Source organism: Panicum virgatum, chromosome 2N (genome assembly GCF_016808335.1).
Source record: "Panicum virgatum strain AP13 chromosome 2N, P.virgatum_v5, whole genome shotgun sequence".
NCBI classification, from domain to species: domain Eukaryota; kingdom Viridiplantae; phylum Streptophyta; class Magnoliopsida; order Poales; family Poaceae; genus Panicum; species Panicum virgatum.
Window position 1 is genome coordinate 51283616 of NC_053146.1, and position 26604 is coordinate 51310219.

Consider the following 26604-nt stretch of genomic DNA (forward strand, 5'->3'; position numbering starts at 1 on the left):
ACGAGCCGTTTGTTTCCCCGGAAGCACGTACCACCCCAGAAGAAGACTCGCCCCGCGAGTAGAGTGTCCAACCCTACCCTGTTGTTGTACCCTTCTAGTCCTTCCAGTTTAAGTTGTATTCCTAGTTTGAACCTGTACCCGGACGTGTAGTACGCGTTCTAGTCTTGTTCCTGTGTTGTACCCTACCTCGCTTTAGTAAAAATTGCTTGTTTGCCTTGTTGTGTGCTTGTTGTGTGTGTGCCTTTCGGCAGAAGGTTAATTCTGTTTTTTTTTTCAAAAATACGAATTAAATAACTTAAACAGCACCTAATCCCAATCTCACAAAAACCCTACCAAATCTGCAGATGGTTTCCCGAAGCATCACGAGGGCCTCCCGTGTCAGGGACCCTGCAGCCGCTGATGCAGGAGTGCGCCTTAACGGGCAAAACCATCCTCAGGAAGAACAAGAAGTGAGTCAGGGCAGAGGAGAAAATCAGGATGCACAGCTACCACCACCACCACCCTTCGTGGACCTGGCACAAGTGATCCATAACCAGACTCTCATACTGGAGACACTGGCCAATGCTCTAATGAACAGGCAGCCACGAGAGCAGACCTTCAACGACAAGTTAACAGCCTTTCTGAGGGCCAAGCCACCCACTTTTGCCGGATCCAACAACCCCTTGGACGCAGATGACTGGCTCCGCGTGATCCAGAGGAAGCTCGAGCCGTTTGGGTGCCAAGATCGGGATAAAGTCCTCCTGGCAGCACATCAACTCACCGGGACCGCCTTAGCCTGGTGGGAAAATTACTGCGCTGCTGCCAGAGATGCCTCCACCATCACCTGGAATGAATTCGTGAGAGAGTTCCGCCGCTATCACATCCCCTCAGCTACCATGAAGCGCAAGGCAGATGAATTCCGCGCACTTCAGCAGGGGAATATGACGGTAGAGGAGTATACACACCAGTTTATGGAATTGGCTCGCTATGCACCAGAAGAGGTGAACGACGACGAGAAGAAGCAGGATATGTTCAAGAAAGGACTAAATCCAGAACTCAGGACCCTGCTCACCCCTCAGATCTATCCTGACTTCAACACCTTGATGAACAAGGCAATCCTCACTGAGAAGGCCAGGAGTGATGAAAGAAAGGATAACAAGCGCAAGTTCCTGGAGAGTAAGGCCCGCCAGCAGGATCGTTCCCAGAAGGCCAGAAGTTTCAGCTACAATGCACCAAGGACCCAAGCCCCAATGCAGTACAGAACCCAGTCCCAAGCTACAGGACCACGGGCCCCTAACACACAGCTCAGAAGCCAGAACACCATGAGGGCCCCACAGAGTAATGCGAGCCAAGTCACCAACAACATCAGCAATGTGAGGGCCTGTTTCAACTGCCGTGAGACGGGTCACTTCATTGCCGACTGCCCCTATGCGAAGAACAAGCCGGCTACTTCAGCCTTCTCCAATACAGTGAACGGACCCAAACCAGTTCTGACCGGTGCCAACCGAGTGCCCCTCTGCGGCAACAGCAGCAACAACAACAACAACCAGCAGAGGCAACCCCAGCAGTCTTTTGGACGAGCCCGCGTCAACCACATCGACGCACAGGAAGCTCAAGGAGCCCAGGGCGTTGTACTCGGTGAGTACCTTGTCAGCTCAACTCTTGCAACAGTACTGTTTGACTCTGGAGCATCACACTCATTTATATCCTCGAGTTTTGTGGAGAAACATAAAATACCTACAGTACTACTAAAAACACCCCTATTAACCCGGACGCCCGGAGGAGACATCAGGTGTCAACTGGGTTGTCTACGGGTAAGGATCAATTTAAGTGGGGTAGAGTTTTTAGCAGATCTAGTAGTACTTAAGTCAGAAGGGATAGATGTGATCCTTGGAATGGATTGGCTGAGCAAACACAATGGCCTCATAGGTTGTACGGATAAGGTAGTACATCTAACAAACCTAGAGGGAGTCCGAGTGACCTGTCATACCCGGGAAAGTGGAGCAAACCCGATGGTGTTTAGCATGGAAGCCAAGTACTTGGAAGAAGTCCCAGTAGTGAATGAGTACCCCGATGTCTTTCCCGAAGAACTTCCCGGTATGCCACCAGATAGGGACATAGAATTTGTCATTGATCTTGTTCCTGGAACCGCCCCCATAGCCAAAAGACCCTATAGGATGGCAGCCTCTGAGTTGGCAGAGTTAAAGAAACAACTAGAGGAGTTGCAACGGATTGGCTTCATCAGGCCAAGTTCGTCGCCTTGGGGAGCCCCGGTTCTATTCGTCAAGAAAAAGGACGGAAGTATGAGGTTATGTGTAGACTACCGGGCACTAAACGAGGTCACTATCAAGAATAAGTACCCTCTCCCCAGGATTGATGATCTTTTTGACCAGTTAAAAGGAGCCAGGTATTTTTCCAAGATTGACCTGAGGTCCGGTTATTTCCAGCTCAAGATCAGGGAAAGCGACATCCCGAAAACAGCTTTTGTCACCCGGTATGGGCAGTTTGAGTTTACGGTGATGTCTTTTGGACTGACAAATGCACCTGCCTATTTCATGAACCTCATGAACAAAGTGTTTGTGGACGAGCTAGATAAGTTTGTCGTAGTCTTCATTGACGACATACTTATTTACTCAAAGAGTATTCAGGAGCACGAGCAACACCTGAGGGTAGTTCTAGAGAAGCTAAGAATGCATAGGCTATACGCCAAGTTCAGCAAGTGTGAGTTCTGGCTGGAGAAAGTAGCTTTCCTTGGTCATATTCTGACCGCAGAAGGAGTAGCAGTGGATCCCGAGAAGGTCGAAGCAGTCTCCAATTGGCAGCAACCAACTAATGTTAGTGAGATCAGAAGTTTCCTCGGATTAGCGGGGTATTATCGAAGATTCATTGAGGGATTTTCTAAGATAGCCCGGCCCATGACAGAGCTGCTCAAGAAAGAGAAGAAGTTCACTTGGACGGAGTCGTGTGAAAGAAGCTTCCAGGAGTTGAAGCGAAGGTTGACGACGGCCCCAGTGCTAACCCTGCCGGATATTCATCGGGATTTTGTCATCTATTGTGATGCGTCCCGACAAGGATTGGGTTGTGTACTAATGCAAGATGGGAAAGTTGTTGCATATGCTTCCCGCCAGCTCAGGACTCATGAGCAAAACTACCCGACCCATGATTTGGAACTTGCAGCCGTAGTGCACGCACTTAAGATTTGGAGGCATTATTTGATTGGAAATAAGTGCGAAATCTTTACCGACCATAAAAGTCTGAAGTATATTTTCACCCAACCGGACTTAAACCTGAGGCAGAGAAGATGGCTAGAATTAGTCAAGGATTATAATTTGGAAATTCATTACCACCCGGGAAAGGCAAATGTAGTAGCTGATGCCTTGAGTCGGAAATCCTATGGGCCCAAGAATGACCATTTACAAGAGGAAATGGCGCGATTAAACGTGCACATTGTCCCTCGAGGCTCCAGCCAAGTGCTAAACGTTCAATCCACTCTAGAAGAACGAATCAGGAAAGCCCAGAGAGCGGACAAGGGACTGATGGAAATCCGGAGGCAGACCGGAGAAAATAAGGCACCAGACTTTAGAGTGGATAATAAGGGAACGTTATGGTATAAAGAAAGGATTTGTGTGCCCCAGAAGGGAGACTTCAGACATATAATCATGGACGAAGCTCATAACTCGGCCTACTCCATCCACCCAGGATCCACCAAAATGTATATGGACCTAAGACAGAAATATTGGTGGAATGAGATGAAGGCAGATATTGCACGATTTGTCGCCCATTGCGATACTTGCCAGAGAATTAAAGCTGAACACCAGAAGCCGGCAGGATTATTGCAACCCCTACCCATTCCAGTTTGGAAATGGGATGAAATAGGAATGGATTTTGTGGTAGGGCTGCCCAGAACCCAGAAAGGACATGATTCCATATGGGTAATAGTGGACCGACTCACTAAAGCGGCTCACTTCATACCCGTACGGACCAACTACAGCAGAGAGAAGCTAGCCAAGCTCTATGTGGAAAATATAGTAAAGTTGCATGGTGTGCCCAGTCGAATTGTCTCAGATAGAGGGACCCAGTTCACCTCTAGATTTTGGAAAAGCTTGCATAAAGCTATGGGCACCAAGCTAGACTTTAGTTCCGCTTATCACCCGCAGACAGATGGTCAGACAGAAAGGGTGAATCAGATTATGGAAGATATGTTGAGAGCATGTGTTCTCACCTACGGCAAAGATTGGGAACAGAGTTTACCCTATGCCGAGTTCTCATACAACAACGGGTATCAAGCAAGCTTGGGCATGTCGCCGTTCGAGGCTCTCTACGGAAGGAAATGCAGAACCCCTCTGATGTGGTCAGAAGTTGGAGAACGTGCTTTAGTCGGGCCCGCCCTCATAAAGGAAGCAGAAGAAAGGGTGGCCGAGACTAGAGAAAAGCTGAAAGCAGCCCAGTCCCGACAGAAGAGTTACGCTGACAAGAAAAGGCGGGAAATAAGTTTCAGTCCAGGGGATTTTGTGTATCTCAAGGTATCACCCATTCGAGGAACCCGAAGATTTCAGGTACAAGGAAAATTAGCCCCTCGGTACATTGGACCATACCGAGTTCTGAAGAAAGTTGGAGCAGTAGCATACCGTTTGGAACTGCCAGAAGAAATGTCAGATATACATCCAGTGTTCCACGTCTCACAGCTAAGAAGATGTTTGAGAGTACCCGAGGCAGAGCACGTGCCAGTAGAAACAATAGATCTGCAGCCAGACCTACGATATCAAGAAGTACCGGTCAAGATTCTCGACACGGTCACCAGAAGGACCAGAAACTCTGAAGTACGGATATGCAGAGTCCAGTGGAGCAGACACGGAGTAGAAGAAGCGACGTGGGAACGAGAAGACGCTCTGAAGAAGGAGTTTCCCCACCTGTTTAGGAACCAGCCGAATCTCGAGGACGAGATTCATTTTAAGTGGGGTAGGTTTGTGACATCCCGAAAACTCACCAAAATAAATCATGCGCTAAATTTGTTTTTGTTGTTGAGCTCGACTCAAACCCTAACCCTAACTTCCCGGAAACCCTCCTGCTCCGATCTCCCGATCCCTGGAGATCTGACCCGACACCCGAATTCAATCCACGTCTCATCTCTTTCCCATCCAACGCGACGCGTCGTGACCAGCCGCCGCGAATCCCGCCCCCTCCTTTTTTTTCCTCTCTCCCCTCCGTCCGCGTGCCCCACCTCCCGCGGCCGCACGCCCCGCGTGGCCGACCGCGGCCGCAGTCGCCGCTGGCGCGCACCGCCCCCCTCCTTCCTTTATCCTTTCCCTCTCTCTCCCATTTTCTTTTTCTCTATTTCTTTTTCCTTTTTCCCATTTCTTTTTCCCCTTTTCTCTTTTTCCTTTTCTCTCCCTCCCTCCTTCCTTTCTCCCTCCTCTGCCTCGCTCCTCCGCTCGCCCCGAGCCCCGCCAGGCCGGCCCCCTCCCCCGCGCTCGGCCGCGCTGCCTGCCTCCCAGCTCCGGCCGCCTCCTGCTCCGCTCGGCCACGTTCCCCACCCGTGCACGCAGCACCCCGCTCCCGGCCTGCGGCTCACGCTCTCCCGCGCGTCACCCCGGGCTTGCCCGTGCGCCCGTGCACGCGCACGCGGCGCTCGGCGTGCCGAGCCGCGACGGCCGCACCGCACCAAGCCGCTTGCCCGCGCCCGGCCGACCCCACGAGCCTGCGGCCCACGTGCTCGCCCCGCGTGCTCGCTGTGCCCCGCCATCACCGCCGCGCCGCCCGACGCTCCGTGTGCTGAGCCACGCCGCGACGCTCGCCGGCCGCGCACGCGCCGTGACGCGCCCCGCTCGGCTGCCCTCCGTTCACGCGCACGCCCGTACCACGCGTGCTCCACGCGGCCGGGCCAGCCGCCGCGCCGCTCGCCGCTTGCGCCACCGCCAGGCCGCCGCCTCGCCGCTCACGCCGCTTGGCGACGCGCACAGGTGCCCAGCCCACCCCACGTGCCTCAGTGGCCGACGCGCCTCCCGCCGCTGCCGAGCGGTCTTGTCGCCACTGTGCGCCGCGAATCAAGCCGCCAACCGCCATTAATGGAGTCCGCGGAGCTCGCCGGGTGACCACGCCGCGGCCACCGACCACGCCCCCCCCAACCGACCTACATCGGCTATAAAAGGGCCCCGGGCTCCGCAGCCAACCCCACCGCCGCTCCCAGCTCCTTCCCCGGTCCCGCAGCACCGCCGCCACACTCCATCAACGCCGCCGCCGCCGGCTCGCATCGCCCTGCTCCCTCGCCGCACCCTAGGCCGAGGTGAGACGGGGAATCGAACCCCACATGCCCCTAGCCCCTTTTCCCCTCACTCCCGGCCGCCGCCCTGGCCCTGGACGGCCGGATTGGCCGCCGCCGGCGACCCCAGGCGCCTCCCCTGTTTCCCAGCGTGGGAGGGAGGAAGGGGATGGCGATTTTGCCAAAAACCCCTCCCCCTTTCCTTTATTTCTTAAAGAAACCTTCCATCATTTTTGCCTTTTTGCAGAAATACCCCCACCTTTAGTATATTTGCAAATAAACCCTATTCCAATATAAACCTAATCTCAAATATACCCCTGACCTCTCCAGAATAACCCAAAAGCTTTCAAAAATTACAAACAGACCCCTGCCTACTCAAGATTTTTTTTTACAACCAGACCCCTGGCCCTTAACTAACCCACGAATCTTTATAAAACCTATCATTTCATGTACCAGACGACCCCGGATTAAACCAAAACTTTACCCTACCTAACTTAACTCAGCCTTGACCATGTCACTCAGAAACCACTCAAAATTATTGCTTCTACCTCTATATTTTATGTGTTTCCATTCCGAGCTCAACGATAAAACTTTTATTCCTGCGTCTTGATTGTGTGCGTGTTTGTTTGCGTCGTAGACCACGGAGTGAACGAAGGAGAGCCCGTCAACGAGCAGTACTGTGAGCAGGAGAACGAGGATCAGTTCCGCGACCCCGAGCCCGAAGGACAGGACTTCCCCGAAGGCTTTGAAGACGGCAAGTTCAATCCCATCCTTTGATGCATGTTTCTGTCCTAGTTTTTATCAACACAACCCAATGGCCTGCTTTATAAAATTGCATATGTGTTGCTTGCATGAAAACACGGTTGGATAGCCACCCCTTGATTTGTGATGACCTTTCCTTGACCACCTAGGTTAATGTCTGATTTTGCTTGGACGTTAATCGATATTAGAACGCTTAGGACTTTACTCATAATACTATTTATTTTATAAAGAAAATGTGTGCGTGTGGGATGGGATAAATGTGGTGTTTTTGTAAAGAAAGTGTAGACGGGATGGATGGCATTTCTACGGATTTGCCATTTGGTGTGCTTGTGCCAATGTGGCAAGGCAAAAGAAGGGAGATATCCATCTTGTCGTGTTTAAGGACCGAGTTGGTGTGTCATCTCACCTAACTCCACTATCGTGCAGACCACTCGACCGTTGAATGGGCAACGGCGTAGTATAAATCCCACTAGTTGGTGTGATAGCCATCAGGAGAGCTGAGAGCAACGGGTGACTAAGGAAAAGGGATAAGCCCCGAGTGACTTATGCCCGGTTATACCTAAGTGAACGGTCGATGACCCCTTGGTGCATCCCGTGATGGCTAGTCAGGCTTAGCTATGGTGGGTAATGGCTATGTTGGGATCTACACCGACACGACGGTGTTCGAGTTGTGGTATCCTACTTGTGGGTAAAGTTGCACACCTCTGCAGAGTTAAGAATCTATTCGAATAGCCGTGCCCACGGTATTGGGTGAGTTACGGTGTGGTCACATAACTAGTGTTTCTTGGGATGGGCTGGTGTGAGTTGTTTTGGAATTGTGCCCGGCAGTTGTGCCGTGTGCTACGACGGACGGGGAGTCCGGTAGCAGTTTTAAGACGTGAACTCCGTGTTGCTACAAAAACTGATTTCTAAAAGGGACTTTCTTTAAAATCAACCCCTGCTTAAAATATTGTTTTTCTGCAAATTAAACCGTAACCTCATCCTTGATTTACCTATGCATATTATTCTGATTTAACCCCTCCGTGGGTGTGGTTGGACTTGCTGAGTACGTTCGTACTCACCCCATTCTCACTTTTTACAGAAGAAGACCCGGACTTCGTTCCAGACAATGCCGAGTAGGGTTATCGTTCTACACCCAACCTTGCCTGTGGAACCGGCCCCGTTAAGATGCCTCCGCTGTCGCAGTACTCTGAGCCCGTAGTAGACCCTATGTGGTTTGCGGTCTGGTGTTATGTTGTAGCTTGGTTAATAATTATCATCATATGTATCGAGTGTCCTCCAAGGTTTGTACGGTTTTGAACCATCTGATGTAATAAATGTGGCATCAGCTTCCTGGGACTGGTGCTTTGTATCACATTTAAGTCTTCTCTTATGAGGGAACGCTTCATAACAAGATTTGGGACCAACTACATGTTCCTTGAAAGCATGTATAAGAAGAAGGACCAGTTCATGACATGGTTATTTGGATTATCACGGCTACCTACCATATGAAGCTACACAGTTGCAATATCACCACCTACGTACGTGTATTTGCCACCAACAGACGAGCCGTATGAGGGACCACCGGGAGAGAGATTTGAGGACTGAAGAATGCAGGTACTTATCCTATCAACAGAACTTATCTATATGTTTTGCTTCCTCTACTTATTCAATTTATTTCACATAAATATTTAAATGCAGAGAATATGCTACATGGATTATTCTGGACTATACCTTTGCCTCTGTTGTATCTTTGGATTGTAATAATTCTAATGGACTTTGGATGTATTGCGTTCTATGTGTGGACTTTGGACATGACTTATGTGCAATAATTCTAATGGACTTTGGATGTATTACGTTGTATGTGTGGACTGTGGACATGAGTTATGTGTTAAATGGTGTATTTGTCATTGTTTTGTGGAGTTATATATATGTTATGCATTATAAACTGTCAATATACTCATAATCAGGGGAAATTTTGTCAAAATTTTCAATTTTTTCCATATATACACATCATTTTCTGTTAATTTGCATCATTTTACGGTGACAAAACCGAAATTTCGGTCAACAAAACCGAAATTTCGGTCGGAATTCAACGGAATTTCGTTTTTCGAATTCAAAATCGCTTTTCGGTCGAAATTACCGAAATTTAGCGAAATTTCGCCCGAAATTCTGTTTCCGCCGGATGGCGGGATTCGGTGAAAAAACGAAAAGGAGAACCCTGTTCCGCACCGCTTGGCTAGCAATAGTCTCTAGAGAATTGGTTCGGCCGAGGGGGTCTACTAGAGATGTACCAGGAGAAGGATTGAAAGAGGAGATGGATAGCAGAATCGGTCGGGCAGGCGAGACAGACAGAGGTCGGCTTCAGAACGACCATGGAGCCTCCAACGGCTTGCCAGGCCGATTCGTGTGGACATAGCACTGCAAGATTCTACTCTCGCTGCTGTTTTCTCGTGTAGTACGAGCACCAGTACAATAATCTCACCTTGCCCCTACTCGTTGGCTACGCTTGATCTGGGGCAGACAAATAGTGCTAGCTCCAGCTGATTCCAAACGCGCAGCGTGGCAACCTGTCACAAGCGTGCTACGAGTGGGCAGAGCTGACCGAGAAACCCACTGCTACGGCGGGCGCGCTGCAGCAGCAGCAGTGGAGTCCAGGTAGAAAGGCTCGTGTCCGCCGCATCTCGGCAGCAAAGTTGCCACGGCCACCGCCGCCAGCAAGCGACAGTGTCCCGCGACAGTTGTGTGATAGCTTAAACAGCAGCAGCACAAGCGCCGCCGGATCCACCGAGATGCCTTGGCTTGCTGGGCCTGATCGGGGAAGAAAGCAGGGACCGCCACAGCGGCACGGGATGAAACCGTTCACCCACCCGACGGAGCACCACCGAACGCAGTGTGGATCACGCATGGCGACTCGACCGGACGAGAGCGATGCAGTGCCTTCAAAATCGCCAATCATTGCCTCCACTCTCCAGCCATCCACCATGCGGATTCTGCATGTGGAAAAGATCGAGATTCCAGGCCGTTAGGTAAATGAAATCTTGAAAAAAAAAACGGATCTACTCTGAACTTTGGTCTGCCTGCGCACCTGCACCTGTGCCGTGCAAGAGCCAGATTGCCAGAGAGTCCACCTTTGCAAGTAAGACATGAGAGAGAGACTACACGTCACCACGTTAACAAGGGGTTACATACAAGCAGAGGAAGCTGAGCTCTCTGTAACCTGAACTTCCAACGGTATGGTTCTTCTTCTTCCTACCCATTGGCCTCTCAGCTCTCTGAAGTTTCACAAATCATAAATAGCATTTTCAGAAAGAAGGCTATATCAGCAGCCGGCCCGGGGGTACCGTGAGTTCGTGAGGAGTGAAATAGAACCCGATCAGCCGAATTTGGGAACCTAGCAGAGGACTAGGTAAAGTGGCAACAATAGAGGGAGGATATGCAGTCCAGGACAAGCTGATTCAGGGATCCACCACCAACCACCCAAATATTCCTGGTGGGTTGTATACTTGTGTGACCTTCAGTCACTATTCAGACGACATCATTTCACCTTGCCCTTCTGTAGGAGTAGGGCAAACTCTCAACTTGTTCTTCCCACTACTCGCTGGTCGATTCGGTGCGAGTCAGTCGCGGAATATTCATCCATCACGTGGAGTTCCTAAAACCCGCCAGCTCGGCAGCTGATTCAGAAAAGAAATGGCCATTTTCATTCCTGATCGGATATTCTCTAGCTACCTGGCTTAGAATGGCTACAGATCAATACTGCAGTCCGGAGTTGTTGGTCCTCAACCACGGCGTCGTGCGCCGGTGGCGAGGGCTTGAGTTCTCTGAACTCACACAACGCAAACTCACGCGAGAACACTTGGAACGCACAAGCTTTGGCGCTGCGAACAACTGAGCAGCTTTTCTGGTTTTCTTCTTCTTCTTTTATTGAACGGTTTACAGGGAACGCGCAGCAGCCAGCCGCGCATCGCGCTACGAGCATGTCCACCCCCATGCCCACGATGCCGCCGAAACGCCGGACGGACCAGGGTCGTGGGAGCTATTCTCGCCACGCCTTCCTACGCGCACGGCTGCCCACAGTCCGGAGCTCGTGCGCATGCTTAACTGAAAGTAAAGATGCATGCTAACTAACTATGTACAAGCAGACCAAGGACAAGACTTACTAACAGGAGTCACGATCCACATGAATCATATTTGTAGACCAACCGCGAGAGATGAAGGCTCCATCTCTGCGATTCATACGAAACTAGTCTTTGAAACTTCCGATACTATTGAGTGATACTGCTGAGTTGCATGCACCAACCAATTTAACCTAAAAACTTAAACCGATGAAAATATGAATAATTCACTTATACTTCAACACATACAAGTGTCCATTAAAGTTAAAGAGATTTGCGATGCTCTTATGAGTAACCCGTATGCCTTTTTTTTTGTGAGTGTGGATGAACATGAACTTCTGTGCAGTACCGAGTGCTGGTCTTTCCAAATTTAGACCATTCTCAAGATCTGTAGTCAACAACTTCATAGCAAACGGTACATAAAAGACAGGTAGCTGTCAAAACTGGCCTAGCGATGAGATGTATTCATCTGCAACAGGGCAGAAATTCCCTTTTTCCTTTTTATATGTGGCTTGCTATCTTTGGGCGCTTAGGGTTTCAAAAAAAAATCTTTGGGCTCTGCTTAGACCTAAGCATTGGAGGAGCAAGATTGCTTAGCGTATTCCCCCAAACAGACATATATAGCTAGGACGAATCATCTATTCTATAACGCCTCCACTCCAGTCCTCCACTATGGGCATTCTGCCTGAATGTGAAAAATATGGAGGTTCCAGGCCGTTGGGGATATGAAATCTGAAGAAAAGAAGTCAGCTTTGATGCCAACGACACACCACACGTGCAACTGCATCGTGATAGAGGCGAGGTCATCTTTCAGAATGGCACGATAACAGGAAAAATCGGCATTTGTAACTTGTAAGACATGAAAGAGTGAGTAGCCGAGTACAATAGTCAACTGTAACAGGGACAAGCAGCAGAAACCAAAGCTGAAATGGAAGATATTGAACGCCTGGACTTTGGACGGTATTGTTCTTCCCTTCCACTGAGCTCTCTCCCAAGTCCAAGTTTCATAAGGCAGAAGATGCAGAATCCAGCACAAGCCAATTCAGGGATCCACTATCATCCACCATTTGCGTACAAGCAGGGCAAAACTTGTTCTTCTTCCCACTACTCGATGGTAAAAGAGATTGACGATCCACCCACCAGGAATTTCCAAAAAGGGTTAAATTGCCTGCTGACAATGAGAAAAATGATCGTTTTTGCCCCTCATCTGACGATACATGCGACCTGACTTGAAGTCAAAATGTCTTGGGCTTTACTCGGTCTGGGCTGGCCCAAGCAGGTTGCTTCTCACGTTTGTTTTCTTCTCAATAAATAGTTTTTACTTGGAACAACAGACCTAAGAGTATCTCCAACAACTTCTCCAAATTACACTAGTCAAATTCTATTTAGCTAGCCATTTAGCTAGTTAAAGGGTGGTAAATCCAACAGTTTCTCTGTACATCCCCTCCTCCACCCCATCCCTTCTACCGCTCACAAGTGGACCCCACATCCATCCCTTTCTTCTTCGCGAGCTGCATCCACCCGCCGCCGCCGGCCCAGCCAAGCTCGCCACTGGCCGCATCCTCCCCCGTGCCGCCGCCGTTCACGTCTTCCCCTGCGCGGCGGCGCAAGCGGCGTCGTGGAGGAGATGCGAAGTGGCACGGTGAGGACGGATGCGCGCGGGAGTCGTTGTAGGCAACGGAGATGTCGGCACCCGGCGGGAAGGTGACCTTTGCGTCCTGTGCCGGTGGCGGCGGACCTGCGCACCTACGCCGGCAACGGGAGGGGGCAATGCAGAGGGAGAACGAGGTGGAAGAGGAGAGGGATGGTGAGTGGTGTCCGCGAGGCGAAAGTGCCGAGCGAGGCAAGAGTGCCGAGCGAAGGGCACGTTGTCGCGAGCGGGATGGCGAGGGACGCTGCATAGCGAGTCTGTTGGATGTTGTTTTTAGGAGGTTTTTTATTCTTTTACCTAACCAAGCTCATTTGGCTAACCTGTTGGAGATGCTGTAAGGTGTAAAGAGCCTCTAAATTTATCAATTAACCAAGCAACAGTGTTTTTCTCTCACATCAAATCAGCACAAGCTATCAGTCACAAGTACTTTTTTCTCACAACAAATTAGCATCAGCTACCAACCACAACCAACCGAACAGAGCAATTTTTGACCTAAAATAATTAAAAATTGATTAGATTGTGAAAGAGGCATTAGAACCATATTCCATTACCAGTTTACCACCTAACGCAGCTTGTAAACGTGACAACAAAAATCCCAGAAGAAGTTCGGATAAGAAAACCCAAAATCTCAATAATTTTTTTCAGGGAATCTCAATAGTTTACCATGTCGGTCAGAAAACATGTATTTAGCCCATCCAATTATCGGGTTCCTCCACCGATACAGGCTCCCCTGGCCTGGCCCGAATAGTATGCCCTCACCTATAGGTGGCCAAATGGGCTATGTCGAATGGGCTGCACTAGGCACGACAAAAAAAAACTCTACCCTAACCTAACCCAGCCCATGACTAATAGGGTCAGTGCCAACCTGACCCGATGCATGGGGTCGTGCCTGGACCTGGACTCCGACCCATAGTGCCGACTCTGACCCGACACGACTAATGGGCCTGACCCTACGTGACACGACTATTTTGGGCCAGGCCACTAGCTGTTGGATGCTCTAGGGCCCCGTTAACAGCCCGAGGTCCATGTAAGAGCCCGCGCCACCCTATCCCTATTCCTCTCCCCCCGCCATCCCCTCTCTCGTTATCTCCCTGCCGCCCCCTTCCTTTCCCTTGCCGATGGAGGAGAAGCGGCAAATGCTGGGAGCCGGCGAGCGGCAGGGGACGGTCGCCGACAAGCAAGCAGGGGATGGCCGAGGCGTGCACGCGACAGGGATAGCCGGCACGCGAGCAGTGGCAGAGGGTCGGGGCGTGTGGCAGAGGACGGCGGGCGGCGTGCTCGCAGGGATGGTCGTCGCGCTCATGGCGGAGGATGGCCGGCACGCGAGCGGCTGAGGTCGGCGACCGACGGACGAGCACTACGTGCGGTGAAAACCAGGGGCCGCAGCGCAAGCAGTAGGGATGATGGCATGCGCGCTGCGGTGGAGGCCGACGGCCGGTATGGGCGCGGCAGAGAACGGCGGCCGACGCGAGAGCCGACCAGGAGGGTCGGCGTGGGTGCGGCGGAGGCAGGTGACGGCCAGCAATCGGCGCGGCAGTCCACACGGAAGCCGTGCTCGATGGGCCGTCGAGCTGGCCGTGCTGATCGGCTAGTTGGGCCGGCCCGACACGATTGAATCGCTATAGTGTCCTGTCTTGGCCGCCGCCTCAGCCCACGGACCAGCACGACACGACAAGATAAGTTTGATAGGCCTTGTCGGGTCGTGCCTAATTGGGCCGAGTCTAAATTGGGTTCGTGCTGTGTCAGGCCCTGCCAGCACATTTTGCCATCTATACCCTCACCGCCTCTTCGTCCTCGATGATCCCTAAAAGGCGGCACCCAAACTCGAACCTATAGTTGGCCAAATGGGCCGCCCGGCACGACCCGGCCCTAGCCCGACTCGGCCTAGGCACGTTTAGGCCCGACCCTATCTGGCCCGATCAATTGGTCGGGCCGTGCCGGGCCGCCCGGCGTGCTGACTCAGCGGCCCAGGCACAGCCCTAAGACCTCATAAAAGGGCCGCTTGGCACGCTGGGCCCTTCGTGCCCCGGCCTGCCCAGGCACTATGACTCAAGTTGCCACTCATTCAACTCATAATAATGACCTTAAAATTCAAAATATGAATCACATTTACACAGTTTCACATATCAAACAATCTTAAAACTCAGAAAAAATATGAATCGTTGATGGGGTGCCCTTCATCGTCGGCTGTCGGCGCTGCTCTGGTCTGCAGAAGAGAACCCAAACATAAGAACAAAAAAAAAACAGAAGAGCCAGAACAAGAACCAAGAACACAGGAACAAGAACACAAGAGTAAGACCGAGGAACGAACCGGAGCACTAGATCAGTTGGCGAGATGAACGAACCTCGGAACCTCTTGTTCCTCACTGTCACAGATTCACAGATCAGATCACCGGAGCACCATGGCGGCCACCGAATCGACCAGAGGATGAGAGAGAGCTCCAGATCTAGAACACCAGCGAGCTCGAGATCCAGTGGCAAGAGCGGAGCGGAGAGAGAGAGAGGTGAGAGGTGGCCGCGGCCAGCCGCCGGGGAACTGGAGAAGAGAGATGCTAGGCTAGGGTTTCGGTTTGGGAGCGGGCGGAGAGAGAAAGGCTAGAGGGCGCGGCGTCGGGGAGACCGACTGGCAGCGGCTGCAGGCGAGAGTGGGAGGGGGGCGGAGGGCTAGGGTTGGGGCGTCGGCGAGCGGGGTAAATATACCCCCCCCCCCCAGCGGCTACTGGGCTGGGCCGCCAATGGCTCCCTGCTAACGGGCCGCTGTCGGGCTAGTCCCTTAGTCGGGCTGGGCTCGGGTTGGCACTACGAGCCAGTCCCTTAGTCGGGCTGGGCCGGTGGGAAGGCCCATGCACGTCCTGGTATATCGGGCCAGGCCGGCCCAAGCACTATTCCTATCGTGCCGGGCTGTGCTCGGGTTAGGTTTTTCTGGTCAGGCCCGTTTAGCCCGACCCATATGCCCATCTATACTCAAAACCCAACCCACGCGATGCTACCTCGCCATCTACGGTTTCTTCTCGTCTCGTCCTCAACCCACGCGAGTACGCGACGTCGCCGCCGCCGCCGCACCCAAACTCCAGGTGAGCAGTCGCCCTCCTCGTCCAATCCCTCCTAGAATCCTCGTCTGGAATCGTTCCCGTCTAGATCGGTGGTTCCTGGCGCCTTGCGTCCAGCGAGCCGTTCCCGTTCCCGCATCTCGGTTTCTTTCGACAGGGGCGAGCAATTCGTTCAATGCCGCGCCATGTGGTTGTATATGCCCCTTTTTATCTGTGTGAATTTTTCTGGTAGATTCTTAGGTTATAATTAGATCTCCCAAGTCCCAAGTCCCGGAATCATGTGACGTGTTAAGAGTCCTGAGGCGAATTGATTCGTGTTGGTTCTAGCCCGATGTCAGAGTGGGAACTCGGTGTTAACTTGTGCTGAAAATTTGGTTTCGGGCTACGAATCTGTCGTTCCATTTAACTCGGTGTATCACGCTGTGCTGCTACGCTCAGAGCATGTTTTTATTGCTTGTTTCGAGATCAGCTAGCGGCCTAGCGCAAACTGCTGCATTCTTGGCAGATCGATGTGTTTTTTTGGTTGGGCAAGCTGCCGTTAATTGTCAATTGTCGAGGTTATCTTCTGTTTCATAGTTATTGTTGCATCTGTAATTTTTTGAAGGATTCCTTATGAGATCTGCCGTTAATTGACTAATGTCTATTGCCGAGGATATCTTCTGTTTCGTAGTAATTGTTTCTTCTGTAATTTTTTTGAAAGATTCATTATGAGATTTTATTTCAAGTTTGGACTCAAGAATTGTTTTGCTTTCCTTCACCTCAGAGTTCAAATGCATTTTTCATTCTTTTTTTTCCATAATTCATCATCCTTGTACACTTGCAGAGCTTGAGCCAAGTCCAAGCAAAAGCAGCAGCCGCGCCCGCAACCATGCATACGGGACTGTTTGGTAGAGCTCCGGCTGCTCCAGCGGCTCCAGCTGGAACCCTACTAAACACTCTAAAAGTGTAGCGGCTCCATACTATAGCATGTGAGAAGATGGAGCAACAGCTTTGACTACGAGAAGGTGGAGCCGGTGGAGCCACAAAAACCAGCTCCACCAGCTCCAGCTCCGGCTCCACCCTTTTTGCAAGGAGCCGGAGCCTTTCCAAACAGACCCTACATACAGTTTCTGGGAACAAGTACTTGCTTTCTCTATTGCAATGACCCCAGCATGGCGGCATTCGCGCTATGTCCATGCTACAGTAATTACTACTACTTAGTGCCATCGATGTTGTTGGTTGCAATACTTAGTGCTTGGTTCTTTGCAACTTCAGTGGGGCAGTGAATCCGAGGAGGAGGATGAAGAAGACGATAGTGATGAGTCTGATTCAGGCCACCGCGTGATTCGTTCTTTGAAGGACCGGCACAATGAGGCTTTGTTTAGATCACTTTGCAGTTTGCATTTTTAGATTTTTGGAAGAAAATATTCAACATTTGAAGTATTAAATATAGACTAATCACAAAACTAATTACAGATTTCGTCTGTAAACTACGAGACGAATCTAATGAGCCTAATTAATCCATTATTAGAGCATATTTACTGTAGTATTATTTAACAATTTAGTGTCTAATCACGTCCTAATTAGACTCATTAGATTCGTCTCGTGATTTACAGTCCATTTGTGTAATGCGATTTATTTTTTAACTATATTTAGTACACCATGCAAGCGATTTACAAAAATTTTGCATTTTGACTTTATGGATTTAAACAGGGCCTGAGGAGATGAGATCTATTGTTGATCAGATGCGTAATGCTATGAAGATCAATGACTGGGTTAGCCTGCAGGAGAGCTTTGAGAAGCTCAACAAACATCGTGAGAAGGTTGTACGTGTCAATGAATCAACTGAGATTCCAAAGATGTATATCAAGGCACTTGTATTACGGGAAGACTTTCTTGCTGAAGCCCCAACAAACAAAGAGGCTAAGGCTTTGTTTAGATCCCAAAACGTAAAATGCAAATTTTTTGTAAATCGCTTGCATGGTGTACTAAATATAGTCAAAAAATAAATTACATTACATAAATGGACTGTAAATCGCGAGACGAATCTAATGAACCTAATTATGACGTGATTAGACACTAAATTGCTACAGTAAACATGCTCTAATGATATATTGATTAGGCTCATTAGATTCGCCTCGTAGTTTACAGACGAGATCTGTAATTAGTCTACATTTAATACTTCAAATGTTGAAGATTCTCTTCCAAAAACGCAAAAATACAAAATGATCTAAACACAGGATGAGCACCAGCAATTTTAAAGCATTCAATGCGATGAGACAAAATCTTAAGAAGAACGACAAGAAGTACGAAGAGCAGATTCAGAAGTGCAGGGAGCATCCAGAGAGCTATGAAGATGAAGCTGCGGGATGACAAGGATGAAGACGAGGATGATGAGGATAGTGTCGCAGAGATTGAAGATCCTGAGAAAATAGTTACATCGGAATCAGAAGTGGATGCAGAAGATGAAGATGATAACGATTTGGAATATTCTATATAGAAACTCAATCATGGTCTAGCGAATTGAAAAAATATGCACGGTTTAGATGGAAAGACAACAAATAGTGCATGCACTTTTTATGCCATGTATATGAAAGACAATCACAGTCCATCAATTTGGTCTAAGTTCAATATAGTAAGTAATAAGTGGGTATAAGAATGGGTAGACAAAAATATTCGGTGAAAAAAGGTGTAACTTTTCGGTGGAAATATTTTTCTTCTACCAAAAAATAGGACTCCACACCCTTTCATCAAATCTTCCGGGTTGACGAGTAGGACATCTGTAAAAGTATGGTGGGCCTAATATTGGTGAGAAAGAATTTTAAAAGTTTCAACTTTTATAGTATATAATAGTTTTTATTTTTACTTGGAACAAGAGATCTATGAGCATAACGCTTGTCCAAATTACACTAATTAAATTCTGTTTAGCTAGCCATTTAGCTAGTTAAATCCATCCCCTCCACTCCATCCCTTCTACCGTTGGTTGACAAGTGGGCCCCTCATCCATCCCCTTCTTCGCGAGCTGCATCCGCCCACTGCCTGGGAGCCGAGCCTGCCGCCGGCCGCGTCCTTCCCCGTGCCACCACCGTCCACGTCCTCCCCTGTGCGGTGGCGCAAGCGGCGTCGTGGAGGAGACGTGGAGGGGCACGGTGAGGACGAAGGCGCACGGGGGTTCGTCGCAAGCGACGGAGACGTCGGCGCCCGGTGGGAAGGTGACCTTCGCGTCCTGCGCCGGCGACGACGGACCTTCGCACTTGCGCCGGCAACTGGAGGGGGCGACGCAGAGGGAGAAGGAGGTGGAAGAGGAGGCGCCATGGAGGAGAGAGGCTAGAGGAGGGGGGTGACGTGGAAATAGGAGAGGGATGGCGAGCGGCGTCCGCGAGACGAATGTGCCGAGCAAGGGGCACGTTATCGCATGCAGGATGGCGATGGACGCTGCATAGCTAGTTTGTTGGATGACGTTTTTAGGATTTCTTTTATTTTTTTACCGAACCAAGCTCATTTAGCTAATCTGTTTGAGATGTTCTATGGTGGTAAAGGGCCTCTAAATTTGTCAGTCAATCAAGCTACAATGTTTTTTTTCACACTAAATCAACACCAGCTATCACCCATCAGTACTTTTCTCTCACAACAAATCAAAACCATCTACCCGCCACAACTAGTCGTCGAACAGAGCGATTTTTGACCTGAAAATGATTAAAATTGAGACCTGAAAATAATTAAAAAATTGATTAGATTGTGAAAGAGATATTAGAACCATATTGCATTACCAGTTTACCACCTAACGCAACTTGTAAACGTGACAAGAAAAATCCCAGAAGAAGCTCGGATCTAGGAAAATCCAAAATCTCAATATTTTTTTGAGGGGATCTTAATAGTTTACAATGTAGGTAAAAAACGGAAAAGTCCTATTTACCTTACCTCCCTGAACTATAGATCGAGTTTACGTTTCCACCTTAAACTCAAAAACCGAGTATTTTGCCTCCTCAAACTCGCGAAACCGGACATATGACCACCTTGGGTGTTTTTTCTTAGTGGTTTTACATTTTTCTTTTATGTTTATTCTGGATAAATATTTGAAAAATTATAGTAAATCCCACAAAAATCATAAATTGAAAATTTAAATTTTGTTGAACTCCACGTGAGTAGATCTATGCAGTAAATATATGATATGACATAATTTAGTAAAAATTTTATTTTTAATTTTACATATATATTTTTCTATAATTAATTCATATCTACATTTTACGTGGTCCAATTATAGTAAAATTTTTATGGTGGTCTAATAATTAAATGATCAAGTTGTAGTAAAAATTTTATGCTTATTGGATCATATATGCGTGAGTTATAGATTCGGACGTTTAATTCCAAGCTATATCACACTCTTCAGTTTGTCAAGAATAAATGATCCAATGACCCTGAAATTTTTAATTCATCTTAAGAATATAATTATTTGCTCACTATAAAAATTCACTATAATTGGACCAAGGAAGATGTAGATATGAATTAATTATAGAAAATTATATATTTTAACTAAAATATAATTTTTACTAAATTATATCATATAATATATTCAATGCATAGATCTACTCTTAAGGAGTCCATCAAATTTAATTTTCCATTTTATGATTTTTTTTGTGATTTATTATAATTTTTTTAAAAGATTCATTCATAATAAATATAAAAGAAAAAAAACTACTAATAAAAACCATTCAGAGATCATATATCCGGTTTTGCGAGTTCGAGGAGACAAAATACTCGTTTTCGAGTTTAGGGTGGAAGGTCCATAATTTAGAGAGGTAAATAGAATTTTTTTTTCCGTCGAAAAACATGTATTTGGCCCACCCAATTATCGGGCTCCTCCACCCATACAGGCTCCCCTGGCTCTGGCCCAAATAGCCTGCCCTCACCGCCTCTTTGGTCCTCGATCCCTAAGGGTGCGTTTGGTTGGAGAGTGAGGTAGGATGGAGCGGTTCTATCCCAGATTACACTGTTAGGATGGTTCCATGATTGTATTTGGTTGAAGGGATGGAGTGGCTCTATTTCATGTTTGGTTGGAGGAACAAGAATGAAAAACGTTACTGCTCCGTTAACCACCGTCACATGGGGCCCGCATGTCGGTCACCCAATCTCTCCTCCCTCTCTCTTCGACCGCAGGAGCCCGAGCTCCTCCCACGCCGCCCTGCCTCCCCGCGGCCGTCGGCCTTGTGCCTCGCCCCGAGCTTGGCCGACGCCGGAGCTCCGCCTCCACGCCGAGCGCCGCCCTTATCCCGAGCTCGGCCGCCGCCGGAGTGCCGAGCCCCACCCACTCCAGCTTCGCGAGCGGCGGCCGGGCGAGGGGCAGCCCGTGCAGCGGGAGAGGGGCCGCCGCCGGAGTGCCGCCTGCCCGCCTCCGTGTCGAGCTCCGCCCGCTCGGGCTTCGCGAGCGGCGGCCGGGCAAGGGGCGGCCCGTGCAGCGGGGGAGGGGCGCCGCGGCCCTGCGAGCTGTGGCCGGGTGAGGGGGGCGGCGCGGCCCAGCGAGCAGGGGCCGGGTGAGGGGCGGCGCGGCCGGGAGAGCGGCGGCGCGGCTCGGTGAGGGCGACGAGAGCTTCCAACGCCGGCCACGCTTCCAACGCCACCCGCACCGCCTGAGCTTCCAACGCCGGCCACGCTTCCCAGCCTTCCCCGAGCTCCACGCGCGCCGGCCGAGGTCCACCCCGCGCCGCTCGAAGCTCCGCCCCGCAGGAGCTCTGCCCGCGCCGCCGGAGCTCCAGCCCGTTGTGCCTCTCCGAGCTCAGCCCGAGCACCGCCTGTCTTGATGCCCCGCTCCGCCAAGATCCAATCCGTCCGCGTCCAACGAGCTTCAACGGTGGACGGGCAGGCGACGGGTAGTGGCTCCAGCGAGGGGCGGCCGGCAGCCACGACGCGGCGTCTGATGGACTCCTTGCGCTGGTCAAGCCGGACCGCGCCGCGCCTCTGCCCGCCGCCAGCGAGGGCTTCGTGCGCTCACTGCCCTTTGCCGGCGCGGCCTCGCACTGGCCACTCCGCGCCGCTGGCCGCCGCCGGCGAGGCCTCTGTGCTTCGGGCAGGCTGTCAACACGGGGAGCAGATTTACCGGACGGAGCACGAGATGGAAGAGACGGCGTGGAATTGGAGCGAGCTCGTCCGGTCATTTTGGCGGAGCGAGCTCATCCCGAATATAGAGCCGAATATAGAGCGAATATTCGCTCGGGAGAATCGCTCCGCTCCCACGCTCCTGAAGCAAACGCGGGACCGAACGGCTCCGTCCCGTGGCGCTCCTGAACCAAACACCACCTAAAAGGCGGCACCCAAACTCGAACCCAACCCACGCGACGCGACCTCGCCATCTAGCGTTTCTTCCCTCCCCTCTCGTCTCGTCCTCAACCCACGCGACGTCGTCGCCGCCGCCGCCGCACCCAAACTCCAGGTGAGCATTCGCCCTCCTTCTCGTCCAACCCCTCCTTCCAGAACCCATCGCCCTCGTCTGGAATCGTTCCCGTCGGATCGGTGGTTCCTGGCGCCTTGCGTCCAGCGAGCCGTTCACGTTCCCGCATCTCGGTTTCTTTCGACAGGGGCGAGCAATTCGTTCAATGCCGCGCCATGTGGTTGTATATGCCCCTTTTTATCTTTGTGAATTTTTCCGGTAGATTCTTAGGTTATACTTAGATCTCCCAAGTCCCGGAATCATGCGACGTGTTAGAGTCCAGAGGTGAATTGATTCGTGTTGGTTCTAGCCCGATGTCAGAGTGGGAGCTCGGTGTTAACTCGTGCTGAAAATTTGATTTTGGTCTACGAATCTCGGAATCTGTCGTTCAATTTAACTCGGTGTATCACGCTGTGCTGCTACGCTGAGAGCATGTTATTATTGCTTGTATGGAGATCAGCTAGCGTAAACTGCTGCATTCTTGGCAGATCGATGTGTTTTTTCTGGTTGGGCAAGCTGCCGTTAATTGTCAATTGTCTATTGCCGAGGTTATCTTCTGTTTCGTAGTTATTGTTGCTTCTGTAATTTTTTGAAGGATTCCTTATGAGATCTGCTGTTAATTGACAAATGTCTATTGCCGAGGTTATCTTCTGTTTCGTAGTTATAGTTTCTTCTGTAATTTTTTAAAAGATTCCTTATGAGATTTTATTTCAAGTTTGGACTCAAGAATTGTTTTGCTTTCCTTCACCTAGAGTTCAAATGCATTTTTCATTCTTTTTTTTTCATGATTCATCATCCTTGTACACTTTGCAGAGTTTGAGCCAAGTCGAAGCAAAAGCAGCAGCAGCAACCATGCAGACATCCCGTTTCTGGGGACAGGTACTTGCTTTCTCTATTGCAATGACCCCAGCATGGTGGCATTCGCGTTGTGTCCATATTGCAGTAATTGGTACTTAGTGTCATCATTGTTATTGGTTGCAATACTTAGTGCTTGGTTCTTCACAACTTCAGGGGGACAGTGAATCCGAGGAGGAGGAGGAGGAAGTCGAATCAGAACAGGGCAGTGATAGTGAAGATGATGTAGATCACGGTACTGGGGGGCGTGGAATCAAAAACCCCTATTTGAAGACCCAAGAAGACGATAGTGATGAGTCTGATTCTGGCCACCGCGTGATTCGCTCTTCGAAGGACAAGCACAATGAGGAGATGAGATCTATTGTTGATCAGATGCGTAATGCTATGAAGATCAATGACTGGGTTAGCCTGCAGGAGAGCTTTGAGAATCTCAACAAAAATCTTGAGAAGGTTGTACGTGTCAATGAATCAACTGAGATTCCAAAGATGTATATCAAGGCACTTGTATTACTGGAAGACTTCCTTGCTGAAGCCCCAACAAACAAAGAGAGGCTAAGAGGAGGATGAGCACCAGCAATTTTAAAGCATTCAATGCGATGAGACAAAATCTTAAGAAGAACAACAAGCAGTACGAAGAGCAGATTCAGAAGTGCAGGGAGCATCCAGAGAGCTTTGAAGATGAAGCTGCGGATGACAAGGATGAGGATGATGACAGTGACGCAGTTATTGAAGATCCTGAGAAGATAGTTACATCAGAATCAGAAGTGGATGCAGAAGATGAAAATGACAAAGATGGTTGGATAAAGAAGCTGAACAAGAAAGATAAGATGATGGACAAGCAGTTCTTGAAAGATCCAAGTGAAATCACGTGGGATATTGTTGACAAGAAACTCAAGGAGATTGTTGCATCAAGGGGAAAGAAAGGTACTGGAAGGATCGAGCGTGTTGAACAGCTAACCTTTTTGACCCGTGTGGCCAAAACACCCGCTCAGAAGCTTGAAATCCTTTTCCATGTGATATCTGCACAGTTTGATGTGAACCCTAGCTTACTTGGGCATATGCCGGTCAATGTGTGGAAGACATGCTTTTTGTGCTTGATATACTCCAGCAGTATCCTAATATTGTAGTAGACACTTCACTGGAGCCTGATGAGAAAGAAACTCAGAAGGGTGCAGACTTCAATGGAACAATATATGTTACCGGTGACCTGGTTGCATTCCTGGAGAGACTGGACACTGAATTTTTCAAGACCTTACAGTGCTCTGATCCATACACAAAAGATTATGTTCAGAGGCTTAGAGAGGAACCTCTATTCTTGGTTGTTGCACAGAATGTCCAAGATTACTTGGAAAGGGTTGGGAACCTCAAAGCTGCTGCTAAGGTTGCACTGCGTCGTGTTGAGCTAGTGTACTACAAACCCCAAGAAGTATATGATTCAATGAGGAAATTGGCAGAGCAGCCTGAGGACAGTGTGGAGGAGGGTGATGCAGAGACTGGTGATGAGCATCAAGCAATGGATGCCAATAGGGGACCACCGCCATTTGTTGTGATTCCGGAGGTCGTGCCCAGGAAGCCTACCTTTCCAGAGAGTGGCAGAGCTTTGATGGATGGATTGATGTCTTTAATTTACAAGTATGGAGATGAAAGGACCAAAGCCCGTGCAATGCTTTGTGATATATATCACCATGCAATCTCTGATGAGTTTTCAGTGGCTCGTGTCTTACTTTTAATGAGTCATTTGCAAGAGGGTGTTCAGCTTATGGACATATCATCCCAAATTTTGTTCAATAGAGTCATGGCACAGCTAGGGTTGTGTGCTTTCAGGGCTGGTTTGATAAATGAAGCTCATGGCTGCTTGACTGAGCTCTACTCAACTGGAAGAGTTAAAGAGCTGCTTGCACAAGGTGTGCAACAAAGCCGATACCATGAAAAAACTCCCGAACAGGTAAATCTGAATCTCTCATGCTACTCACTCTGCTTGTCATGTAAATGCTGAGCACATGGGTCCAAATAACAATTCACACACACAGAATACTGATAGCTGGAAAAATGTCAAACTAGTTCAATACCTTGCCTGCTAATTATTTTTTCCGTTGCTCTCTAATATGTTAATATGATGCTTGATCCTATTTTACACAGCAACTCTTATGTTGATTCCAAACTTTGGCACTTTTTCTCCATATTGGCTGTGTTTATATTTTGATAACATGGATGTAGTTGCTTTACGGTATTTGCAGTGAGAAGGCTTTACTAATATTTAGAGTAAACTCCACTTGAGCCTATTTTTTATTCATTTAATTATAGACTTCAACTGGGATATTTATACAAGGATAATACATGAGCTTTTGATTATCAGTGCTAATGATTTAGCCACTCTTAACTCCTGCAGGAAAGACTTGAGAGGAGAAGGCAGATGCCTTACCATATGCATATAAATCTGGAGCTTTTGGAAGCCACACACTTGATCTGTGCGATGCTAATTGAAGTCCCCAATATGGCTGCCAGTACTTATGACAAGCGGAGGCCTATGAGCAGAACTTTCCGCAGGCTTCTTGAAGTGAGTGAAAGGCAGACTTTTGTTGGGCCTCCAGAAAATGTGAGGGATCATGTAATGGCTGCCACAAGAGCCCTCAACAAGGGTGACCACCAAAAGGCTTTCAGTGTCATAAGTTCTCTGGAGATCTGGAAGCTTTTGAGGAACAGGGAGCATGCTCTTGAGATGCTGAAGCTTAAGATCAAGGAGGAAACCCTCAGAACCTATCTTTTCTCGTACTCTTCTTGCTACAAGTCCTTGAGCCTGAACCAGCTCACCACCATGTTTGATCTCAGTGAGCAGCATGCTCACAGCATCGTTAGCAAGATGATGGTGCATGAAGAGCTTCATGCTAGCTGGGACCAACCAACAAAGTGTATTGTTTTCAACAGTGTGGATCAAACTAGGCTTCAGGGGCTACTCTTCCAGATGGCAGATAAGATCTCAGTCCTGGTGGAGAGCAATGAGAGGGCATATGAGGCAAGAACTGGTGGTACTCTTGAGGGGGTACCGCCCAGGCGCAGGGGTGACGGTCAGGACTCATCGAATCTGGGGAAGTGGCAGGACAACTTTGTGTCATCACAAGGGAGGCAGGGAGGTGGCAACCGGTCTGGATATGCTGGCAGAGGTGGAGGTGGCCAGGGTGGTGGATACCAGAGGGACAGGGGCAACCAGGGTTCCCGTGGGGGCTATAGCGGCGGCTCACGGTTTCAGGACGGAAGGGGTTGCAACCAGTCTGGTTCCTCAGCGAGAGGTGGTGCACGGATGGTGAGCCTTAACAGGGCTGTTAGAGTATAGGAGTGATAAATTTCAGCCTGAAGGTCTTCCATCAAGGTCGCCAGTTTTGAAGCGCTATATTTTGCTGTAGCCTTTTGATTTAAGTTCTGTCAGAATCTGAGACTTGGTACTCTGGGTTGTGTCATGAGAGTGAGGACTATGTATTCGCTCCTATATCTGATATCTACTTGCGACTGTTTATACTTATTCTGTTTTGATGTTTTTAACCATTGTGTCT

General features: G+C 49.4%; 1 long non-coding RNA gene and 1 pseudogene across 1 annotated transcript; both read left to right on the forward strand.

The window, feature by feature from the left end:
* Positions 1-8512: 8512 nt before the first annotated feature.
* LOC120658900 lies at positions 8513-8934 on the forward strand. The gene is made up of 2 exons (XR_005668877.1): positions 8513-8596; positions 8681-8934. It is a non-coding gene; the product is annotated as an uncharacterized LOC120658900 (long non-coding RNA).
* A 13090-nt stretch (positions 8935-22024) lies between these two features.
* On the forward strand, positions 22025-26573 carry LOC120661070 (annotated as a pseudogene).
* The last annotated feature ends 31 nt before the right edge of the window (positions 26574-26604 follow it).